Genomic DNA, 27,052 nt, shown 5'->3' with positions numbered 1-27,052 from the left:
AAACAAATAATGTCTAATACATATTTCTTAAATGTGATTTTTTATTATATTAAATCTATATATTTTTGTTTAGATCAAAAACAGAATTTAAATTAATTGACTTTCTTCAATAAGAAAAATATACTTTGTGCCAAGGTTTAGAAAATACATAGAAAATATTGGTTAGGGCAAGTTATTTATTTTTCATTGGCTCAAGTTATAAAATATAGATGTGAACCCTACATTTTTTTTAATTGGATGAATGAAAACCTTTTTTTCAGTGTGTGTGTGTGTGTGTGTGTGTGTGTGTGTGCGTACTGTTTTGGAAATATTTTTCTTTCTATATATAGATATGTAAACTGTATATTTATTTATTTGTCAATGACAACACACATTAATTAGCACATTAGGCTAATATGGATTTATTCCCATGGAAATTCTTGGCTCTAAGAATATATATTTGTAAATCTCATCAAAAGACAAAATTAAATGTTAAAACTAAATTCACTGTAAATATAATCTTAATTTGAGTTTCATAAACTCGGCGTTGCGTTTGAAATCCGAATTTTATTATTCTCCATTTTTTCAATCAATACATATTACATAGCGAAAATAACCTGCTGAAAGAAGCAGTTTTTTTGACAAGAGACATCGTTATGTTTCGCTCCTCTGTCTGCGCTTCAGAGAGCATCTAAAGCCGCTAAACGTAGGCCTATGGAAAGTTTTCAGTCAGGGAAACTGTTTCTCAAAGATGAGCAACGATTTATAGATTTATTTGGAACTATTTTCGTTGCCGATATATAGAGCAAAATGTAAGTCATGTAATATTTACGACTTAATATAAAAAAAAACGTCCTGCTGATGTTCGGGACAGCACTCTTTCTCGTCCTATCTGTTGCTTTTTTAAATAATTGTCATAAATAGAAAAACACAAGGATAGCCTACAGGAACTTTTTTTGTGAATTATATTCTGTTTCAGAAATGTTTCAGATGGCAGATGCTTTTATTGTAGGCTAATATCTGTAAAAAACAAAACAAAACAAAAAAACAAAAAAAACAGTGGTCTGTTATTCTTAATAACAAAATGTATGCCAGCTTCACTTGCTCCCGTTTATGCACCAGCTGCAAATGCTAAAAATAAATAATAAACAGCGCTAGTTTTTCTATGAACAATCATGAATTAAAAAAGCTAAGTCAGTCTTTGTTTGTATTGCATGTTCACTTTTAATACAGCGAAACAGCCTAGGTCTTCCATTCCTCTCAAACTCTTGTGGTAGACTGTGACGTCACTCGTGTGACCGACTGTTACGTCAACTCGGGTGGCTGACTGTGACGTCAACTCGGGTGGCTGACTGTGACGTCAATTCGTGTGGCCGACTGTGACGTCAACTGTCGACTGTTACGTCATAATGATCGTGAGTATAAACAGTGCCGCGGATTTATTCTTCTTGTAGCGAGTAGGCGATTGTGAAATTACTATATACATTTACATTATGTGCATCTGAGTTGTGCATATTAGTAGGGAAATTGATACAAAATTGATTATTCAAATAATCTCTTCTGTTTCTCTTTCTTTAGTGTTTCACAGATATAAATTGCAAGAAGTATTGTTCACTTCTAGTTCATTTTCGAGTATGTCAACCATGCCCACCATTTTTGAGAGTGCAGAGCAGTCCTCATCAACTGAATTGTCAGATGAGCTCACTACAGCCCTTGCTGCGGGGCGGTGGTGGGCGATAATGGAAGTTTCAGACCCCATATCTAAGTATCCTGACTATGAGGACCTCATCTCAGACCAGTGGTGGGAAACAGTGGAGGAAGGAGAAACATCATGCCCCACATCCCCGGTCTTCAGTGAAGCATCTGAGAAGGCTCATTCCCAGCACTCAGGCTTCTCAGATGGGAAATATAAGGGGGGAGAACTGAAGACAACGAAGCAGTGGAGGCAGCAGAACTCTCCCAGTGCTAAAAAAGAGGATCTCACCTCATCCCTGGTCTTCGGTGATACATTGGAGAAAGCTCAGCACTCAGCACCTGTGCCTGTTGTGTCCCCAAAGCGAGCACCTGTGCCTGCTGCATCTCCAAAGGAAGCACCTGTGCCTGTTGTGTCCCCAAAGCGAGCACCTGTGCCTGCTGCATCTCCAAAGGGAGCACCTGTGCCTGCTGCGTGCCCAAAGGGAGCACCTGTGCCTGCTGCATCTCCAAAGGGAGCACCTGTGCCTGCTGCGTGCCCAAAGGGAGCACCTGTGCCTGCTGCATCTCCAAAGGGAGCACCTGTGCCTGCTGCATCTCCAAAGGGAGCACCTGTGCCTGCTGCGTGCCCAAAGGGAGCACCTGTGCCCATAGGGTCCCAAAAAAGAGGAAAACTCAGGATCCCCGAATATTTGACTAAACATCTGAAAAAGGCCGCTTTAGAAACACCCACACCCATCCAGTCACTACAGAGGGCACCAGTGGCTTCCTCAAAGGTGCTCACATGCTCCTCACATGGAGCACCAATGCCAGACAAGATCTCCAAGAGGAGAAATCCTAAAAACCCTGAGCTGCTGAGGCAGCATTTGCAAAATGCACCAGTGCTTGTGTCTTCCGCAAACCTCAGGATCCCTAAGCAGCAGAGGCAGAAGAATATCCAAAAGGGAGTGTCTGTGCCTGCCAAGATCCCACAGAGAACACTTGCTCCACCGTGTTCCCCACAGCAACCACCCAGTTGCTACCAAATTGACTATTTATGTAGCATATTTGCTAAATGTTGTGTCATTTCAAATATTTAATTGAAATTGTACATGATTTATATGAATGCATGTACACATTAATAAAAGGTTTTCAACCTCATCCAATAAAACATTTGTCTTAGTTTCAATTCATTTTACCATTATTTGTTTTATTTTGCAGGTAATATTTTTTTCGTTCAAAACATTGTTAAATATAAATATTTTTCATTAAGAGCTCAACTAAGAAATATTTGTTTTTCGACGAATGTACAATTTCAAGGTTACTCGGCGAAGCCAGCGCACGGGCATTAAACACATATCTCGACCAGTCACTACTGCAGCGTTAAACAGATTTCAACAAGATTTCAACGTCAAACAAACCAGACAACTCGTTTAAATAGTATTTTTCTACAAACTGTTAGCTAATAATTTTGTCAAGATGGCTACTGTAGTGGCACAGTCTCATTATATATTCGGATTGCGGACAGGAGTGAGGAATAATTTGTTGTATTTTGATGAGCAAACCATCATATTTCCGTGCGGAAACAACTGTGTGCGCTATAACATCAACCAAAAATGCCAGAAGTTTATTCCAGGTACTTTATTATAGTAAACATACATTTTTAGACACTTCATACGTATTTTAATAGGCTATATATTATATGTAATATATAGTAGGCCTATGTCTTGTAGCCTATATTATAGGCTCATAATATCATATGATAAGTATTAACGTAAATTATATCATTATCACTTGTCTCACTAGTCTTAATATAACTATTACTGGTTATTAACTGTATTTCTTGTGAATATCTGGGCCAGTGACAAATAAGGTTTTCAACTGATAAAAAATTCAAAAAGGTTAAAACTGCACATCAAAGTAGTTATTATCTTTATGGGGGTGTTTTTTACTTATTACTAAAATCTCAATTTTAAACAATGTATTTTAAGCGGTTTAACTGAGAATCATGTGACGACACCGCAGTCAAAATGTCATACGGGATAACGTTAATGCATTTTCTAAATATTATGATATTAAAACTTTTCAAATCAATAATACTTAATGAATATATAAAGTGATGCAGTAAACAATATTTGGAGCACAGAAAAAAATGTTTTGCACAAAAATTTGTGCACGTTCTACGCAATGCTACGTGCTGCAGCGTTCTGAAAGCTGCCAGTTTACACCAATGAGATGAAATGGGACGGTGTATAGCAACAACTCTGTACTTCCATTCCAATTTTTGACTTTTCAACAATGTTTTTTTTTTACAGTTGGATATCATTTGTAGCATCATAAAATACAACGAGGACAGAGATAGTGAGAATCTTTTTTTTTATTTTTATTTTTTATTGCAAGATGTACATAAATTGGGATCACAAACAGGGAAAACAAATAAACAAACAAACAAACAAACAACCAAAACAAAACCAATACAGTCAGGAACTGACAGATGCGTGCGTTTGTGTGTGTACGTGTGTGCATGTGTGCGTGTAAAGGTAACTGGGTGGACGTGTCACAGTACATACTTTGAAGAACAAGAGATAGATGAAAAAAAAAAAAAAAAAGGAAGATAGTGAGATACTGACTACAGCTGCATTTCTAGTAGTGATGAAACTGAGAAATTGTCACATTTCCCTAATTCACTGCATTGTTCTCGGTTAAGGCTGTTGTTTTCTAAGGTCAATGTTTGCCAGCTCTTAGAAGTTGAAAATCTGACACTTGAGTACTGAAATTGTGGATATGTGTAAGTAATGTATAAGTTAATAAATATCTATGTAATGAAAATTCTTTCTTTTTTTAATTATTTTGGACAAGATTAAATAAATGTTCCTTAATGGTAAACATGTTTTATTAAATCCATATCTTTTTGTTTGTTTAAAATAAATCATTTCAATTAATTTGTATTTTTAAAAATGAGAAATAATTGTATAATTAAATCTATATCTATTTGATTGGAGAAAACAAATAATGTCTAATACATATTTCTTAAATGTGATTTTTTATTATATTAAATCTATATATTTTTGTTTAGATCAAAAACAGAATTTAAATTAATTGACTTTCTTCAATAAGAAAAATATACTTTGTGCCAAGGTTTAGAAAATACATAGAAAATATTGGTTAGGGCAAGTTATTTATTTTTCATTGGCTCAAGTTATAAAATATAGATGTGAACCCTACATTTTTTTTAATTGGATGAATGAAAACCTTTTTTTCAGTGTGTGTGTGTGTGTGTGTGTGTGTGTGCGTACTGTTTTGGAAATATTTTTCTTTCTATATATAGATATGTAAACTGTATATTTATTTATTTGTCAATGACAACACACATTAATTAGCACATTAGGCTAATATGGATTTATTCCCATGGAAATTCTTGGCTCTAAGAATATATATTTGTAAATCTCATCAAAAGACAAAATTAAATGTTAAAACTAAATTCACTGTAAATATAATCTTAATTTGAGTTTCATAAACTCGGCGTTGCGTTTGAAATCCGAATTTTATTATTCTCCATTTTTTCAATCAATACATATTACATAGCGAAAATAACCTGCTGAAAGAAGCAGTTTTTTTGACAAGAGACATCGTTATGTTTCGCTCCTCTGTCTGCGCTTCAGAGAGCATCTAAAGCCGCTAAACGTAGGCCTATGGAAAGTTTTCAGTCAGGGAAACTGTTTCTCAAAGATGAGCAACGATTTATAGATTTATTTGGAACTATTTTCGTTGCCGATATATAGAGCAAAATGTAAGTCATGTAATATTTACGACTTAATATAAAAAAAAACGTCCTGCTGATGTTCGGGACAGCACTCTTTCTCGTCCTATCTGTTGCTTTTTTAAATAATTGTCATAAATAGAAAAACACAAGGATAGCCTACAGGAACTTTTTTTGTGAATTATATTCTGTTTCAGAAATGTTTCAGATGGCAGATGCTTTTATTGTAGGCTAATATCTGTAAAAAACAAAACAAAACAAAAAAACAAAAAAAACAGTGGTCTGTTATTCTTAATAACAAAATGTATGCCAGCTTCACTTGCTCCCGTTTATGCACCAGCTGCAAATGCTAAAAATAAATAATAAACAGCGCTAGTTTTTCTATGAACAATCATGAATTAAAAAAGCTAAGTCAGTCTTTGTTTGTATTGCATGTTCACTTTTAATACAGCGAAACAGCCTAGGTCTTCCATTCCTCTCAAACTCTTGTGGTAGACTGTGACGTCACTCGTGTGACCGACTGTTACGTCAACTCGGGTGGCTGACTGTGACGTCAACTCGGGTGGCTGACTGTGACGTCAATTCGTGTGGCCGACTGTGACGTCAACTGTCGACTGTTACGTCATAATGATCGTGAGTATAAACAGTGCCGCGGATTTATTCTTCTTGTAGCGAGTAGGCGATTGTGAAATTACTATATACATTTACATTATGTGCATCTGAGTTGTGCATATTAGTAGGGAAATTGATACAAAATTGATTATTCAAATAATCTCTTCTGTTTCTCTTTCTTTAGTGTTTCACAGATATAAATTGCAAGAAGTATTGTTCACTTCTAGTTCATTTTCGAGTATGTCAACCATGCCCACCATTTTTGAGAGTGCAGAGCAGTCCTCATCAACTGAATTGTCAGATGAGCTCACTACAGCCCTTGCTGCGGGGCGGTGGTGGGCGATAATGGAAGTTTCAGACCCCATATCTAAGTATCCTGACTATGAGGACCTCATCTCAGACCAGTGGTGGGAAACAGTGGAGGAAGGAGAAACATCATGCCCCACATCCCCGGTCTTCAGTGAAGCATCTGAGAAGGCTCATTCCCAGCACTCGGGCTTCTCAGATGGGAAATATAAGGGGGGAGAACTGAAGACAACGAAGCAGTGGAGGCAGCAGAACTCTCCCAGTGCTAAAAAAGAGGATCTCACCTCATCCCTGGTCTTCGGTGATACATTGGAGAAAGCTCAGCACTCAGCACCTGTGCCTGTTGTGTCCCCAAAGCGAGCACCTGTGCCTGCTGCATCTCCAAAGGAAGCACCTGTGCCTGTTGTGTCCCCAAAGCGAGCACCTGTGCCTGCTGCATCTCCAAAGGGAGCACCTGTGCCTGCTGCGTGCCCAAAGGGAGCACCTGTGCCTGCTGCATCTCCAAAGGGAGCACCTGTGCCTGCTGCGTGCCCAAAGGGAGCACCTGTGCCTGCTGCATCTCCAAAGGGAGCACCTGTGCCTGCTGCATCTCCAAAGGGAGCACCTGTGCCTGCTGCATCTCCAAAGGGAGCACCTGTGCCTGCTGCATCTCCAAAGGGAGCACCTGTGCCTGCTGCGTGCCCAAAGGGAGCACCTGTGCCTGCTGCATCTCCAAAGGGAGCACCTGTGCCTGCTGCATCTCCAAAGGGAGCACCTGTGCCTGCTGCATCTCCAAAGGGAGCACCTGTGCCTGCTGCGTGCCCAAAGCGAGCACCTGTGCCTGCTGCATCTCCAAAGGGAGCACCTGTGCCTGCTGCATCTCCAAAGGGAGCACCTGTGCCTGCTGCATCTCCAAAGGGAGCACCTGTGCCTGCTGCGTGCCCAAAGGGAGCACCTGTGCCTGCTGCATCTCCAAAGGGAGCACCTGTGCCTGCTGCATCTCCAAAGGGAGCACCTGTGCCTGCTGCATCTCCAAAGGGAGCACCTGTGCCTGCTGCATCTCCAAAGGGAGCACCTGTGCCTGCTGCGTGCCCAAAGGGAGCACCTGTGCCTGCTGCATCTCCAAAGGGAGCACCTGTGCCTGCTGCATCTCCAAAGGGAGCACCTGTGCCTGCTGCATCTCCAAAGGGAGCACCTGTGCCTGCTGCGTGCCCAAAGCGAGCACCTGTGCCTGCTGCATCTCCAAAGGGAGCACCTGTGCCTGCTGCATCTCCAAAGGGAGCACCTGTGCCTGCTGCATCTCCAAAGGGAGCACCTGTGCCTGCTGCATCTCCAAAGGGAGCACCTGTGCCTGCTGCGTGCCCAAAGGGAGTACCTGTGCCCATAGGGTCCCAAAAAAGAGGAAAACTCAGGATCCCCGAATATTTGACTAAACATCTGAAAAAGGCCGCTTTAGAAACACCCACACCCATCCAGTCACTACAGAGGGCACCAGTGGCTTCCTCAAAGGTGCTCACATGCTCCTCACATGGAGCACCAATGCCAGACAAGATCTCCAAGAGGAGAAATCCTAAAAACCCTGAGCTGCTGAGGCAGCATTTGCAAAATGCACCAGTGCTTGTGTCTTCCGCAAACCTCAGGATCCCTAAGCAGCAGAGGCAGAAGAATATCCAAAAGGGAGTGTCTGTGCCTGCCAAGATCCCACAGAGAACACTTGCTCCACCGTGTTCCCCACAGCAACCACCCAGTTGCTACCAAATTGACTATTTATGTAGCATATTTGCTAAATGTTGTGTCATTTCAAATATTTAATTGAAATTGTACATGATTTATATGAATGCATGTACACATTAATAAAAGGTTTTCAACCTCATCCAATAAAACATTTGTCTTAGTTTCAATTCATTTTACCATTATTTGTTTTATTTTGCAGGTAATATTTTTTTCGTTCAAAACATTGTTAAATATAAATATTTTTCATTAAGAGCTCAACTAAGAAATATTTGTTTTTCGACGAATGTACAATTTCAAGGTTACTCGGCGAAGCCAGCGCACGGGCATTAAACACATATCTCGACCAGTCACTACTGCAGCGTTAAACAGATTTCAACAAGATTTCAACGTCAAACAAACCAGACAACTCGTTTAAATAGTATTTTTCTACAAACTGTTAGCTAATAATTTTGTCAAGATGGCTACTGTAGTGGCACAGTCTCATTATATATTCGGATTGCGGACAGGAGTGAGGAATAATTTGTTGTATTTTGATGAGCAAACCATCATATTTCCGTGCGGAAACAACTGTGTGCGCTATAACATCAACCAAAAATGCCAGAAGTTTATTCCAGGTACTTTATTATAGTAAACATACATTTTTAGACACTTCATACGTATTTTAATAGGCTATATATTATATGTAATATATAGTAGGCCTATGTCTTGTAGCCTATATTATAGGCTCATAATATCATATGATAAGTATTAACGTAAATTATATCATTATCACTTGTCTCACTAGTCTTAATATAACTATTACTGGTTATTAACTGTATTTCTTGTGAATATCTGGGCCAGTGACAAATAAGGTTTTCAACTGATAAAAAATTCAAAAAGGTTAAAACTGCACATCAAAGTAGTTATTATCTTTATGGGGGTGTTTTTTACTTATTACTAAAATCTCAATTTTAAACAATGTATTTTAAGCGGTTTAACTGAGAATCATGTGACGACACCGCAGTCAAAATGTCATACGGGATAACGTTAATGCATTTTCTAAATATTATGATATTAAAACTTTTCAAATCAATAATACTTAATGAATATATAAAGTGATGCAGTAAACAATATTTGGAGCACAGAAAAAAATGTTTTGCACAAAAATTTGTGCACGTTCTACGCAATGCTACGTGCTGCAGCGTTCTGAAAGCTGCCAGTTTACACCAATGAGATGAAATGGGACGGTGTATAGCAACAACTCTGTACTTCCATTCCAATTTTTGACTTTTCAACAATGTTTTTTTTTTACAGTTGGATATCATTTGTAGCATCATAAAATACAACGAGGACAGAGATAGTGAGAATCTTTTTTTTTATTTTTTTTTTTTATTGCAAGATGTACATAAATTGGGATCACAAACAGGGAAAACAAATAAACAAACAAACAAACAACCAAAACAAAACCAATACAGTCAGGAACTGACAGATGCGTGCGTTTGTGTGTGTGCGTGTGTGCATGTGTGCGTGTAAAGGTAACTGGGTGGACGTGTCACAGTACATACTTTGAAGAACAAGAGATAGATGAAAAAAAAAAAAAAAAAGGAAGATAGTGAGATACTGACTACAGCTGCATTTCTAGTAGTGATGAAACTGAGAAATTGTCACATTTCCCTAATTCACTGCATTGTTCTCGGTTAAGGCTGTTGTTTTCTAAGGTCAATGTTTGCCAGCTCTTAGAAGTTGAAAATCTGACACTTGAGTACTGAAATTGTGGATATGTGTAAGTAATGTATAAGTTAATAAATATCTATGTAATGAAAATTCTTTCTTTTTTTAATTATTTTGGACAAGATTAAATAAATGTTCCTTAATGGTAAACATGTTTTATTAAATCCATATCTTTTTGTTTGTTTAAAATAAATCATTTCAATTAATTTGTATTTTTAAAAATGAGAAATAATTGTATAATTAAATCTATATCTATTTGATTGGAGAAAACAAATAATGTCTAATACATATTTCTTAAATGTGATTTTTTATTATATTAAATCTATATATTTTTGTTTAGATCAAAAACAGAATTTAAATTAATTGACTTTCTTCAATAAGAAAAATATACTTTGTGCCAAGGTTTAGAAAATACATAGAAAATATTGGTTAGGGCAAGTTATTTATTTTTCATTGGCTCAAGTTATAAAATATAGATGTGAACCCTACATTTTTTTTAATTGGATGAATGAAAACCTTTTTTTCAGTGTGTGTGTGTGTGTGTGTGTGTGTGTGTGTGCGTACTGTTTTGGAAATATTTTTCTTTCTATATATAGATATGTAAACTGTATATTTATTTATTTGTCAATGACAACACACATTAATTAGCACATTAGGCTAATATGGATTTATTCCCATGGAAATTCTTGGCTCTAAGAATATATATTTGTAAATCTCATCAAAAGACAAAATTAAATGTTAAAACTAAATTCACTGTAAATATAATCTTAATTTGAGTTTCATAAACTCGGCGTTGCGTTTGAAATCCGAATTTTATTATTCTCCATTTTTTCAATCAATACATATTACATAGCGAAAATAACCTGCTGAAAGAAGCAGTTTTTTTGACAAGAGACATCGTTATGTTTCGCTCCTCTGTCTGCGCTTCAGAGAGCATCTAAAGCCGCTAAACGTAGGCCTATGGAAAGTTTTCAGTCAGGGAAACTGTTTCTCAAAGATGAGCAACGATTTATAGATTTATTTGGAACTATTTTCGTTGCCGATATATAGAGCAAAATGTAAGTCATGTAATATTTACGACTTAATATAAAAAAAAACGTCCTGCTGATGTTCGGGACAGCACTCTTTCTCGTCCTATCTGTTGCTTTTTTAAATAATTGTCATAAATAGAAAAACACAAGGATAGCCTACAGGAACTTTTTTTGTGAATTATATTCTGTTTCAGAAATGTTTCAGATGGCAGATGCTTTTATTGTAGGCTAATATCTGTAAAAAACAAAACAAAACAAAAAAACAAAAAAAACAGTGGTCTGTTATTCTTAATAACAAAATGTATGCCAGCTTCACTTGCTCCCGTTTATGCACCAGCTGCAAATGCTAAAAATAAATAATAAACAGCGCTAGTTTTTCTATGAACAATCATGAATTAAAAAAGCTAAGTCAGTCTTTGTTTGTATTGCATGTTCACTTTTAATACAGCGAAACAGCCTAGGTCTATGGAAGGCCAAAAGGGCCAAAACGTGTGAAACTGTCGCGTTAACGCGTATTTACGTGTTAACACGCAATTTACGCGTTAACACGTCATTACGCGTTAACGCGTATTTACGTGTTAACGCGTAAATTGCGTGTTAACGCGTAAATGACGTGTTAACGCGTACCTAAATTTGGGACATTAGCACCACCTACTGGTTTGGTGCTGCTCTTGCTCAAACACAGAGAACCTAAATTAAGCTTGTAAATAGCAGCTTTTAAGGTGAAAATACATGTTCAACAATGACTTTTCAGAATATAGGTTACAACTAGGCCTACATATAATTACAGCATATTTTAAATTGGCCTCTGAAAGTCATGACCATTTTCACAATCACAATAGAAGTTGTGTTAGGATAATATTACACATTTCCTTCAAATAGTATTTTCATGTAGCCTACACTCCTACTGTAGCATATTTCTAAAGCATCTTTTTATAATTTAACTACTATGCATTATTTGTTAGAGAGCCCCTTCTGATAACACATTAAGCCTTGTGAATCTGACTGATATATATCGTATATATATCAACACACACTTTGCACATTATACATTATAATGTGTAAAAAAAAGCTACTTTCAATCACCTCGCGCCCAACGACCTACCCACTGTAGATATATATGGTGGCAGGTGTCCTTTTGTCATAAACACAGGAATTTTGTGCAAATATACTGTCTGTTATTGGAAATGTAAAAAAAAAATTCTTCCACTTGCTTGGGTGAGAAAAAAATCTCTTGGTGTGACTAGGGCTCTTACTGGCGCCCCCCGGCTGTTTGCGCCCTAAGCAACTGCCTAGTTTGCCTATGCCTAGAAACGGCCCTGGCTACATGTGTGTGAGTATCTCTCTGTTCTGGAAATTATTTTGAGTATTAAAGAAACTTTCTTCATCATCCTTTTCTAGTCTGTCTTCCACTCAGCGCGTTGTGACAATAGCCAGAACTTAGAGTTGTTTATTTTTTTACAACATTGTGTTATTATTTATTTTATTAACGAAATGTCAATCTTCGTGTTTATAACAGATCATGGTTACTACAGTGATGGTTACTATGGTTTTACTGTATTGATACAATAGAACTGTAGTAAAACCATGTATCTATCTATCTATCTATCTATCTATCTATCTATCTATCTATCTATCTATCTATCTATCTTTACTTATTTGTTGTGTTATTCAGTTTATAATAAAGTTTATAATAACTGCATCCAATTTCTAGATTTTTTGTAATTGTGTCATCATTTTATTGGATTAGTTGTGCCATAAAAGTAAAAGCCTTAAAGTATTTATTTTTTTATATATAATTGATATCGATTATTTAATTATCTTGTAAATACCATACAAATGTGGGGAAACTCTGGGGGAAAAAATGATTAAATGTGTTAAGACATAGGCTAGCCTATTCTAGTACTATAACTCGCTGTTAATAGACATATCACAGGGGGTTAAATGACCAAATATGTGAGTCGAAGAAAATGCATAACTCTGAAACATCAACTCTTATGGATTCCATGCAACGGTATTTTTGATGTATTGCATATAATTGCGAAGCAACAATCTCATGACAAACTTAAATAAAGTAAAAAAAAAAAACTATTTTCAACCCACCGTTTAACAGTGTTTATTATAACCGAAAGCTAGTTTGTTCACAGTTACCTGTAAAGAAGTGTAATATATAATTTGGAAAAACGATGTATGGATTCCCGTCTCTCTATATGATTCTCATCACGGGCGCGCACCGAACGGAAGATGCCAGGTGACGTAGGCTCATCGTATCCATGAGGTAAGCGCTTTTTCGCAATCTCATGAATAAATACAATAAAACGAAGGTGTGCGTCACCAAATTAATAGTCATGAGAATGATTACAAACAGTAACGACAGGCGGTGTCACCGTGACACAACACCTTTATTTTATTTGAATTATTCATGATAGAGTGACTCAAGCACTACGCTGAACATACCTCATGAGCCATCATGAGCAACGACACTGATGGAAGGGTAACTTCCAGGAAACTGAATAGATAGATCACGAGTGTATTAGCACTCCAAATCTATCCAACATTTTGGCGAGAATATAGATTAATCTCTTGTTCTGTGTAGTATTAATAAAATATATATTATTACTTTTGGTCCTATATTCATGATTTCACAATGTAATATCCATTGTAAAAAAAGAAAAGCAGAAGTTCTGTTTCATTTCATTTATTAAAAATTCAAGCCAATCACTTTAGATTATTATTATTACGCATGTGTGTGTGTGTTTGTGTTTGTGTGTAGTGTGTGTTGTAATATAACTTTGTAATATAGCATATATATATATATATATATATATATATATATATACACATATACATACAGGTGCTTCTCAATAAATTAGAATGTCGTGGAAAAGTTCATTTATTTCAGGAATTCAACTTTACAGGTGAAACTAATATACACTTTTTACATGCAAAGTGAGATATTTCAAGCCTTTATTTGTTATAATTTTGATGATTATGGCTTACAGATTTTGAAACCCCCAAATTCAAAATCTCAGAAAATTTTAATATTACATGAAATCAACAAAAAAAGGATTTTAAATACAGAAATGTTGGTTCTCTGAAAAGTATAATGCATATGTACTCAATACTTGGTTTGGGCCACTTTTGCTTATGGACAGTTTCACCTGTTAAGTTGAATTCCTGAAAAAATTTACTTTTCCAAGACATTCTAATTTATAACCACCTTTATAGCCTATATATATATATATATATATATATATATATATATATATATATATATATATATATATATATATATATATATATATATATATATATATATATATATATTATTTGTTATATTTTATTGAGCTTGTTATCTTCGAAAAATACTGCAAAACAATGCATCTCAAATCTCAGATTCTTCTAAATTCTCAGATTCAAGGCTTAATGGTGTTAACAGAAGGGGTTCTCTAACAAATAATGCATAGTGGTTCAATTATAAAAAGATACTTTAGAAATATGCTACAGTATAAGTGTACATGTAAATACTGTTTGGAGAAATGTGTAAATATATTACACAATTTCTATTGTGATTGTGAAAATGGTCATGACTTTTAGGGCTTGAACAGTTATAGTTAACTGTCTAAATATGCCCATTTAAAATATGCTGTAATTATTCTGAAAAGTCATTGTTGAACATGTATTTTCACCTTAAAAACTGCTATTTACAAGCTTAATTTAGGTTCTCTGTGTTTGAGCAAGAGCAGCACCAAACCAGTAGGTGGTGCTAATGTCCCAAATTTAGGTACTCGTTAACACGTCATTTACGCGTTAACACGTAAATCCGCGTTAACGCGTAATGACGTGTTAACGCGTAAATTGCGTGTTAACACGTAAATACGCGTTAACGCGACAGTTTCACACGTTTTGGCCCTTTTGGCCTTCCATATAGGTCTTCCATTCCTCTCAAACTCTTGTGGTAGACTGTGACGTCACTCGTGTGACCGACTGTTACGTCAACTCGGGTGGCTGACTGTGACGTCAACTCGGGTGGCTGACTGTGACGTCAATTCGTGTGGCCGACTGTGACGTCAACTGTCGACTGTTACGTCATAATGATCGTGAGTATAAACAGTGCCGCGGATTTATTCTTCTTGTAGCGAGTAGGCAATTGTGAAATTACTATATACATTTACATTATGTGCATCTGAGTTGTGCATATTAGTAGGGAAATTGATACAAAATTGATTATTCAAATAATCTCTTCTGTTTCTCTTTCTTTAGTGTTTCACAGATATAAATTGCAAGAAGTATTGTTCACTTCTAGTTCATTTTCGAGTATGTCAACCATGCCCACCATTTTTGAGAGTGCAGAGCAGTCCTCATCAACTGAATTGTCAGATGAGCTCACTACAGCCCTTGCTGCGGGGCGGTGGTGGGCGATAATGGAAGTTTCAGACCCCATATCTAAGTATCCTGACTATGAGGACCTCATCTCAGACCAGTGGTGGGAAACAGTGGAGGAAGGAGAAACATCATGCCCCACATCCCCGGTCTTCAGTGAAGCATCTGAGAAGGCTCATTCCCAGCACTCAGGCTTCTCAGATGGGAAATATAAGGGGGGAGAACTGAAGACAACGAAGCAGTGGAGGCAGCAGAACTCTCCCAGTGCTAAAAAAGAGGATCTCACCTCATCCCTGGTCTTCGGTGATACATTGGAGAAAGCTCAGCACTCAGCACCTGTGCCTGTTGTGTCCCCAAAGCGAGCACCTGTGCCTGCTGCATCTCCAAAGGAAGCACCTGTGCCTGTTGTGTCCCCAAAGCGAGCACCTGTGCCTGCTGCATCTCCAAAGGGAGCACCTGTGCCTGCTGCGTGCCCAAAGGGAGCACCTGTGCCTGCTGCATCTCCAAAGGGAGCACCTGTGCCTGCTGCGTGCCCAAAGGGAGCACCTGTGCCTGCTGCATCTCCAAAGGGAGCACCTGTGCCTGCTGCATCTCCAAAGGGAGCACCTGTGCCTGCTGCGTGCCCAAAGGGAGCACCTGTGCCCATAGGGTCCCAAAAAAGAGGAAAACTCAGGATCCCCGAATATTTGACTAAACATCTGAAAAAGGCCGCTTTAGAAACACCCACACCCATCCAGTCACTACAGAGGGCACCAGTGGCTTCCTCAAAGGTGCTCACATGCTCCTCACATGGAGCACCAATGCCAGACAAGATCTCCAAGAGGAGAAATCCTAAAAACCCTGAGCTGCTGAGGCAGCATTTGCAAAATGCACCAGTGCTTGTGTCTTCCGCAAACCTCAGGATCCCTAAGCAGCAGAGGCAGAAGAATATCCAAAAGGGAGTGTCTGTGCCTGCCAAGATCCCACAGAGAACACTTGCTCCACCGTGTTCCCCACAGCAACCACCCAGTTGCTACCAAATTGACTATTTATGTAGCATATTTGCTAAATGTTGTGTCATTTCAAATATTTAATTGAAATTGTACATGATTTATATGAATGCATGTACACATTAATAAAAGGTTTTCAACCTCATCCAATAAAACATTTGTCTTAGTTTCAATTCATTTTACCATTATTTGTTTTATTTTGCAGGTAATATTTTTTTCGTTCAAAACATTGTTAAATATAAATATTTTTCATTAAGAGCTCAACTAAGAAATATTTGTTTTTCGACGAATGTACAATTTCAAGGTTACTCGGCGAAGCCAGCGCACGGGCATTAAACACATATCTCGACCAGTCACTACTGCAGCGTTAAACAGATTTCAACAAGATTTCAACGTCAAACAAACCAGACAACTCGTTTAAATAGTATTTTTCTACAAACTGTTAGCTAATAATTTTGTCAAGATGGCTACTGTAGTGGCACAGTCTCATTATATATTCGGATTGCGGACAGGAGTGAGGAATAATTTGTTGTATTTTGATGAGCAAACCATCATATTTCCGTGCGGAAACAACTGTGTGCGCTATAACATCAACCAAAAATGCCAGAAGTTTATTCCAGGTACTTTATTATAGTAAACATACATTTTTAGACACTTCATACGTATTTTAATAGGCTATATATTATATGTAATATATAGTAGGCCTATGTCTTGTAGCCTATATTATAGGCTCATAATATCATATGATAAGTATTAACGTAAATTATATCATTATCACTTGTCTCACTAGTCTTAATATAACTATTACTGGTTATTAACTGTATTTCTTGTGAATATCTGGGCCAGTGACAAATAAGGTTTTCAACTGATAAAAAATTCAAAAAGGTTAAAACTGCACATCAAAGTAGTTATTATCTTTATGGGGGTGTTTTTTACTTATTACTAAAATCTCAATTTTAAACAATGTATTTTAAGCGGTTTAACTGAGAATCATGTGACGACACCGCAGTCAAAATGTCATACGGGATAACGTTAATGCATTTTCTAAATATTATGATATTAAAACTTTTCAAATCAATAATACTTAATGAATATATAAAGTGATGCAGTAAACAATATTTGGAGCACAGAAAAAAATGTTTTGCACAAAAATTTGTGCACGTTCTACGCAATGCTACGTGCTGCAGCGTTCTGAAAGCTGCCAGTTTACACCAATGAGATGAAATGGGACGGTGTATAGCAACAACTCTGTACTTCCATTCCAATTTTTGACTTTTCAACAATGTTTTTTTTTTACAGTTGGATATCATTTGTAGCATCATAAAATACAACGAGGACAGAGATAGTGAGAATCTTTTTTTTTATTTTTTTTTTTTATTGCAAGATGTACATAAATTGGGATCACAAACAGGGAAAACAAATAAACAAACAAACAAACAACCAAAACAAAACCAATACAGTCAGGAACTGACAGATGCGTGCGTTTGTGTGTGTGCGTGTGTGCATGTGTGCGTGTAAAGGTAACTGGGTGGACGTGTCACAGTACATACTTTGAAGAACAAGAGATAGATGAAAAAAAAAAAAAAGAAAGGAAGATAGTGAGATACTGACTACAGCTGCATTTCTAGTAGTGATGAAACTGAGAAATTGTCACATTTCCCTAATTCACTGCATTGTTCTCGGTTAAGGCTGTTGTTTTCTAAGGTCAATGTTTGCCAGCTCTTAGAAGTTGAAAATCTGACACTTGAGTACTGAAATTGTGGATATGTGTAAGTAATGTATAAGTTAATAAATATTTATGTAATGAAAATTCTTTCTTTTTTAAATTATTTTGGACAAGATTAAATATTAAGAAATGTTCCTTAATGGTAAACATGTTTTATTAAATCCATATCTTTTTGTTTGTTTAAAATAAATCATTTCAATTAATTTGTATTTTTAAAAATGAGAAATAATTGTATAATTAAATCTATATCTATTTGATTGGAGAAAACAAATAATGTCTAATACATATTTCTTAAATGTGATTTTTTATTATATTAAATCTATATATTTTTGTTTAGATCAAAAACAGAATTTAAATTAATTGACTTTCTTCAATAAGAAAAATATACTTTGTGCCAAGGTTTAGAAAATACATAGAAAATATTGGTTAGGGCAAGTTATTTATTTTTCATTGGCTCAAGTTATAAAATATAGATGTGAACCCTACATTTTTTTTAATTGGATGAATGAAAACCTTTTTTTCAGTGTGTGTGTGTGCGTATTGTTTTGGAAATATTTTTCTTTCTATATATAGATATGTAAACTGTATATTTATTTATTTGTCAATGACAACACACATTAATTATTAGCACATTAGGCTAATATGGATTTATTCCCATGCATGGAAATTCTTGGCTCTAAGAATATATATTTGTAAATCTCATCAAAAGACAAAATTAAATGTTAAAACTAAATTCACTGTAAATATAATCTTAATTTGAGTTTCATAAACTCGGCGTTGCGTTTGAAATCCGAATTTTATTATTCTCCATTTTTTCAATCAATACATATTACATAGCGAAAATAACCTGCTGAAAGAAGCAGTTTTTTTGACAAGAGACATCGTTATGTTTCGCTCCTCTGTCTGCGCTTCAGAGAGCATCTAAAGCCGCTAAACGTAGGCCTATGGAACGTTGCAACCCAGAGTCCAGTGAAACCTGCAGTACCTGCACATGTCCACTTGATGGCGAAGTCTGTCAAGAAACCCCAAACATTATACTTCCATCAAATCTGAACACAAGGTGACAGTAAAGTCATGAGATATAGTTCAAATGCTTTTCATGTAAGTCCATAAACTAGTCTTAATTGTACTTTATCATAATCTCTCAGATGTTTTATTAATTTAGTGTTTATAACTTTATTAAAAAAAGCCTGTTTATACTGATAGTGGCTTAATTGCTGGCAACAGCAAACAGTCTACAGTTACATAAGGAAATATTACTTGGTGGAATTATTCTTTTTGGATATTATTAATAAAAATGATTTATTTATCATTTTTATTCCTATTGCTGTTGTTGACATGTGTAGCTTATTTCTTTAAGGGTTGAAATACAAATAAATAAACTGACAAGGCAAACAAAAAGTTTTTCCCTCTTGAAGAGATAGTTCATCATCATTCACTCAAACACTCATGTTGTTCCAGACCTCAATTACTTTATTCTGTCAAACACAAAAAAAATACAAATAAAATAAAATAATAATTATAATAATTAATCAGTTTTTTCCCCTTCATGTAGTAGAAGTCAATGGTAACCAAACCGGTTTGCTTTATCAACATTCTTCCCAATATCTTTATATATATAATGACTGAGCATCCTGGATTGGATCCTGTTTGTTTAAACGTGTATTCTCTTCAGAATGCATACATTTATCGAGCCGACTATGGAACCTTACCCTGGTATTCCAGAGTTCTCGCGAGAGCACAAGTTGAATTTGCTCAGCGAGTTAGATTTAGGTCTGGACTTCCAGGCTGTGTGGTGATGAGGGTTCGCCGTGAGTTTCCAGATGATCAGGGCAGATATGTTGGTTTCCTACCAGCTGATGATTGAATCTGGACACCATGGTGGAAATGACCTCCTCCTTGTCTGGCCGCTCATACTCCGCACAAAGGTCTGATAGTATGGGTATCTTAAGTACCTCATCCATGTATGGAGCAGGGTCCACAAAAACATGCTCAAATATTAGGTCCTGCAGGTCATCTAGGTACTCTGTGCAATAAAACAAAATGTATTTATAAATTTATATCCTGTTGATGATGTTGCTTGTGCACGACCAGCATTTTCATTGTAATAAAATGCAGCCAGGTTTAGTCTGCAAGTGCACAGACACAATTCAGGAAAATAGCCTATAGTGATGTAAAGTTATTTTAACAGCAGTTAAATGACCTGCACAACATTCCAAGAAATGGGAACACTGTTACGTCAGAAACGAGGACACAATGTGCAAGTAAAAAGCTTTTATTTAATAGTCAATGATGATGATGATGATGATGATGATGATGAATAATCCGGGTGATGCAGGCGGTGGCACAGGGACTTTGATGGTCAGACACGGAGTGATGGATGAAGTGCAGCGTGCTCTGATGAGTGATGACGTGATCCAGACATGAAACGTAATCCAACAAAGACACGAAACCGGCACACAGGAACTCAAGACGGGACACGAGGCACGGGAACAGGATCAGACAACACAGAGACTTCATGCAACGATCTGACAAAGGAGATGAGAAAGTGGTGAGCATTTCTAGGAGATGAGATGAGTGGCAGCTGGTGATGATGAGTGATTGCAGCTGGATACTGATCAACCGTAACGATCCGGACACACACACTCACACACATGTAAACAACAAGGCACGAGACTAGAGAGAGACATTGGATCTATGAACCGTGACAAACACCACATTTTTAGGGGCAAACCGTAGAATGTCACTATGAAATGACTCCAAAGATGAAGTCTGGTGATGTGGACTTAGTTTGGTGATGTCCTTCAAAATCCGCGTGTTTGTCATCACTTTCTCCAGCTTGTAGAATGCCTGAGTTCCTATGAGAAATGATACAAAAATTGCATTAATTACAACTAATAACTTTAATTTTAGGTTATTTACACTTCGACTAACAAAATGATAAAATAATTTTGCATCTGGCTTTATCATATGTTCAGATCTATCTACCGAAAATATATGCAAAATCGTACATATTTAATGAGATAATGCCTAATTTGCATAATTAAACATATACATTTCTAAAACTTGTAATACATTTTTTTTATATACTTGTGTAAGTAATCAACTGAGGAAGTTTCATGGTGATATCTATTATTTAAACATTTTACCCTATTCACCTGTAGTGTCTCGCCTTAAAAATAAAAAATCCACCCGCAAACCGCCTATATTCTTTGATTTAGATCTGCATCTGATCATCACATTACAATTATTCAAATTCTTAGTGTTAAGCATGATAATATGGTAACATCACACTGAAGTAGGCTGATTTAAAATGAACATTTATTTAAAATAAAAGTTCTTCTTTTGGCAAAATTACATTTCCTTAATAGCCTAAACAGAGGCTTTACTCCCTTCAAGCTTAAATTGTCAATGTTTCATTACATCACTGTTTGAAAACACTCAGAATCATTTTTTGTAGCTTTATAAAGGGCATTTTCCCCTAATTTTATTAAATGTATGCTCCATCTTTCATTTCAAATTCTTAAATTTGATAAATATATTCAATTAAAATAATTAGACACTAGGCTGTTACCAATAAAATTAAATCATTTACATTAAAAAATTATAACTATTAAATTAGATTATTTTTAATATTTTTGAATATACAAATAAGGAATGTTGAAAAGAATGATACTTTATGAAACTAGCGTTTTGTCATTCAACGTTGACACTTGCTTGAGAAGGTGAAGTCGTTCTCTATCTCCGTTGCTTCTACCCACGGTGGTTAAAAATGGTACGGTCCACAATAGGGGTGTCTGAAATCGCTTTACATTAAAATGTTCCTACAGTGAAAATAGGAGTTGACTTGTATTGTAACTGTAATTATATTTTTTCACAATATCAGAAAAATTATCTGACCCCCCCAAAACTGATATTTCTGTCCCCTACTGGGTCTTCATTGGGGGGTATAGTACCCCCCAGTACCCCCTGTAATTCGGCGGTCAGTTACAATACACTCCAGAGTAACACCACGAGCTTCCAACAGGGCAAGGCTCCTCTGTAATCCTTTTTCCATGTGGTAGCTTCCTCCCACTTCGTTACTCTGAAATAGACAAGTATAGGGAACGAAACAATCAACTTAGACAAACCAGAAGTTTTAAACTTCTCAAAATGTAATTTTTTTAAATAGTGATATTTCTTCTCTCCCACCTGAACCAGCTCTGGTGTGTCCACAACGGTGTTGGTCTGAAGGTCCATCAATGTATAGCTTCCAAACTTTGCAGAGTGGCCTTTGAAAGTAATATTACACAAAGCATTATTACCACGAGTGCATTGAATTCAGTTAGATACTACCTATGCATGTTATGCTTCATGATCCGGAAAATACCTGAGCATCCATGCATCCTTCTTATTTACAACTATGTACCTGGTGAGTCAGCCCTCATGTCACCTCCAACGATGACCCTTTCCCTTTCACTCAGGCGATCTAGCGTCTCATTTTGCTTGAGCACTAAGAAACAAAAACTCGTACTGGTTAACAAATATTAAATACAAAAGTAACAAAATATAATAATAATAAAATTCTGAACCAGGGGTGTTAAACTCAGTTCCAGAAGGATCAACAGGCATACTTGAACTTTTTTAATGAGCCTTAGAGAGTTGATTAGCTGCCTCAGGTGTGTTTAAAAATGATTAGAGGTAAACTCTGCAGTGCTGTGGCCAACAAGGAACTCAGTTTGACACCCCTGTTCTAAAACAAATGCAGTTTTGAAACTTACGACATGTCTGCTGTCTCCGTTAAAGTTGTGTCCGTCTCTGCTGGATCAAATGTAGAATCTTGCTCTTCAGGTGCTACTACAGATGATGTGTCCATTAGGGTTTCTTCGTCATCCTCTTCCTCCAGTTCCACACGAGGTCTCTTTGATGGCCACTTTATAGGTGTAGAGGTCCTAAATATTAAACCAGCTGCTGGTGACAAACTGTCAATGTCTGAAACTCTATCTGTCGTCTGGACACCTGTAATATACAAAGTAGTTGTGTGTTACTGTTATGTGACACTTATTGTGTAACAAGACTAGTTATAAGTCCTCTGTATAAGCAGTATCATGTAATACATAAACATACCTGAACTCCTGTAGCGAACATGAAACGTCTTCATTGATGACTGAGTACCAACAGACTTGGTCAGCGGTTTTGCGTCTGTCTGGCAAGCAACATCTCTGGTTTGGCTGCTCTGTTCTGATGTGCTGTCCTTAACAAATAAAGATTCCACTATCAGCGCGATAAAAAAATAACAACATAGCTGGACTCATGGTGCTATCACATGCTATCACAAACTTTATAAGTCTAACATGTTATTATGAACTTGACAAATTCAAAGGCAATTTGGAAAACCAACGCGTAATACATACTTCTAGATGTGTAGCTGGATCATGAACAGTTGGCACTGCTACATCCTTCAGGAGCCATTTTTTTGCAAAACCTGCTTTATACTGAGCCTCATTCAAAAAGCTGTCCGGTGTAAAATGATTGGAGCAGACATAAACGAATTTTGGTAGAGTTGAGGGAGCATTTTCTTCAAAAACAAACTTAATCCACCTCGTCTTCAGCGGTTCAGATTTCGGGAGTAAATAGAGAGAGGCTATGTGGATTATTACATCCAGCCCAACGCTTGGGAGACATTCTCGTCAGTGCAGCGATGGCGGATGTGATGCCCGGAGAAAAATCTGTGGAAGCAGTTTTCCAGGATCTGGAGCAGCCTGAGGATGGAACATTTCAGATATCAAAAACTGTTTTTTTATTTTTTTATTTTTTAATAATATTAATGATCAATGTCAGTGGTCACATCAAATTGTTACTTTGGTTTCACTTTATTTTGGTCCCTTTAAGACATTCTATAAGTCTATAAGTAACACTGCACATGTCTACTAACTCTCATTAGAGTATTAGTAGAGTATTAGGTGTTTTATTTATTATTTATTAGTGAGTATTATTTGGTGCCTCTAGGCTTATTTGTTGATCACATTTATACCTAATGCTTCCTACGGGTGTATTAACTAAAGTAATCTGCACTTAAACAACTCAATACACATTCAGGTTTTGGCCAACTTACAATATAAAGATAACGATCATTGTCAATCTTGCGTATCAATCAATACACCTGGCCTTGTATTAAGTATTAAACCATCTGTAAATTGTTTTAAATGTGTTTTGATGCATGCAAGAGCAAAATGTTTGTACAATTCAGTAAGATTTACCTTTTTGCCATCAAATTTGCGTGTTCCCAGGAACACTCTGCCAAATCCTCCGGATCCAATGAACTTTTCCACGTTATAGAGAGACTCAAAGGACTCTGAAAAACAAACAGAAAAATATGAGACAATTATTAGCTTGCTAGATTCATTGTTTTATTTTAAAAATATCAGTGCTGGTCGAGCAACAGTAAATGTGATCGGACGTGTTAAAAACTTGACTCAGTTATGCATGAAATAGCTAAATCTCTATCTGTAGACTTTGCTCTGCCAAGCCTTATTTCAGTCTCACCTGTTGAGCTCTCGTTCACAGGAGAAGCCTCCACGGCACCCTGAGCAGTTCGGCCAGTTGATGTCTCTGTTGGCTCGACAGGAACTTGACCCGGCAGCGGAGGACACAGAAACCCTTCGAGGCTGTTGGACCTGGACAAACTCTTTTCGCTTGGGCTCTCCGATCCATCGCCACTCCTGCTCCCCTCGACGCTGTCCGAGCCTTGGCTGCACAGATTCAACGACTCTCTACTTCCTCTCTCGACATGGGCCTCAGGGGGGGGTGAGGACCAGGGTGAGGACCAAGATGAGGATGGCGTGATGCCCGGAGAGGAATCTGTGGAAACAGTTCTGGAGCAGCCTGAGGATGGAACATTTCAGATATCAAAAACTGTTTTTATTATTATTATTTTTTTATTATATTAATGATCAATGTCAGTGGTCACATCAAATTGTTACTTTGGTTTCACTTTATTTTGGTCCCTTTAAGACATTCTATAAGTCTATAAGAAACATTGCACCTACATGTCGACTAACTCTCATTAGAGTATTAGTAGAGTATTAGTAGAGGGTTAGAATAAGTTGACATGTAGTTGAAAAGTTACTTATAGTCAGTAGAGTGTCTGTTGCTAGATGCATTGTTTTATTTAAAAAATGTCAGCGCTGGTCGAGAAAATAATATTATAATGGGGGAAATAATTTTAATATTCTGTAAAAACAAGCCTTATTTTTTAGTGGAAAACAAGATAATACTTTTAAAAATAATGTTGGAGAAATAATGATTTACCATTATTATACAGTATCAAGCGCTATATAAATGAAGGTGATTTGACTATAACAAGAACATTACAATGAACACAAATTTGAAAATCTCACTACAAATAATCCAGAATTTAAGACAAAAGATAATAATCCTACTCTGTTTGTTACACTTCCACACACCTGAAACTGATCGAGTGAATCTCCTCAGCTTCTCCAATCTAGCGTTGTGTACGAACAAACCATGGATGTTGTAACATCTGCTCTAAGCTGGGGCGTTCAGCTGGATCGCGAGCTAGACACTGTCCAATCAGATCCCTGCAGTCTGTACACATTTTAATAAGGAGAGAGCTGGTTAGTCATGACCATGTGACCTGGCATTTTTGAAAACAGCGATGCTCTCAGTGTACTTTGAGCTACAGTATATATAAAAATTCTGACACACTACAACCTTTAACTTTCTGTACAACTCGTTTGCTTTATGTGTGTTTATCCATGTTATCATCATTATTCACTCACGTTTGGATAAGTTGGGGTTCTGAAATGTAACTTCGGCCTTTGTGATTTCCGTTCTATCACGAAAAGGAAGACATGTGTTCGACAACTCGTACAGCACCACTCCTAGAGACCAGACGTTTGCAGGGACGGCGTGGAATCGAGGTTCTGTAAAGACTTCAGGTGGGCAGTAATCCGGAACTCCTGTAAGGAAGACATTTGCACATTGTTGAGCTTTTTTTTTAAAGCATCATCAAAAAATTTGTAAGTCACTACCTTCAGGTTTCCACACTCCCAAAATGCTCACCCCTGTATCTGTTTCTCTCGTAGCCTTCACTACTAAATAGCTGACCGCAGCCAAAGTCTATCAGCTTGAGATCTAGCGTGTCTTTCTCAAACAGGACATTCTGTGGATGAATGTCACTATGGAAAACACCATGATGGATGCAGTGTAGCACTGCCCGCACAGCCTGTCTCATGACGACCCGTGAGAACCAGTCACTCCAAGGTTGACGATAGATTATGTCAAACAAGCTCTCGCAGTGCCCCGGATACTCCATAACCAGAGTGAATTCTTTAGGATGTTCAAACCACTCGTACAGTTGTATGACGAAGGGGCTTATGGGTTCTTGCCTCATCATCATCAGCAGCGCCACTTCTGTGACGAGAGGTTTGGGATTCCCAGGCTAGAGAGAAGAAGCAGACAGAAGGTTAGCTGGGTAAAAATCTGAAGAAAACATCATTTTGAAATGTACTATTCTTTGATCTTTTTAGATGCGTTCAAAAGAGCCTTTTCAGCTCAAAGTTATTTGGTGCCTCTAGGCTTATTTGTTGATCACATTTATACCTAATGCTTCCTACGGGTGTATTAACTACAGTAATCTGCACTTAAACAACTCAATACACATTCAGGTTTTGGCCAACTTACAATATAAAGATAACGATAATTGTCATTCTTGAGCATCCGCTTGATGGCAACCTGCACAAAAAAAACACAAAAAAAAACAGTTTCAATAACAGTAACAGTTTTCAAGCACCTGGCTTTGTATTAAGTATTAAACCATCTGTAAATTGTTTTAAATGTGTTTTGATGCATGCAAGAGCAAAATGTTTGTGCAATTCAGTAAGATTTACCTTTTTGCCATCAAATTTGCGTGTTCCCAGGAACACTCTGCCAAATCCTCCGGATCCAATTAACTGTTCCACGTTATAGAGAGACTCAAAGGACACTGAAAAACAAACAGAAAAATATGAGACAATTATTAGCTTGCTAGATTCATTGTTTTATTTGAAAAATATCAGTGCTGGTCGAGCAACAGTAAATGTGATCGGACGTGTTAAAAACTTGACTCAGTTATGCATGAAATAGCTAAATCTCTATCTGTAGACTTTGCACTGCCAAGCCTTATTTCAGT

The 27,052-nt window shown here is 36.9% G+C and overlaps 1 protein-coding gene across 1 annotated transcript in view; it reads left to right on the top strand.

Moving 5' to 3' along the window:
• Positions 1 to 27,052, top strand: part of LOC309510013 (uncharacterized protein) — a gene marked incomplete at its 3' end in the record, with an annotated part of 1,894,646 nt that overhangs the window by 935,369 nt on the left and 932,225 nt on the right. The gene's annotated exons all lie outside the window — the stretch shown is intronic.

Source organism: Leuciscus leuciscus (genome assembly GCF_965113295.1).
Source record: "Leuciscus leuciscus genome assembly, contig: SUPER_11_unloc_1, whole genome shotgun sequence".
NCBI classification, from domain to species: domain Eukaryota; kingdom Metazoa; phylum Chordata; class Actinopteri; order Cypriniformes; family Leuciscidae; genus Leuciscus; species Leuciscus leuciscus.
This window is presented reverse-complemented; position numbering and strand designations above follow the sequence as displayed.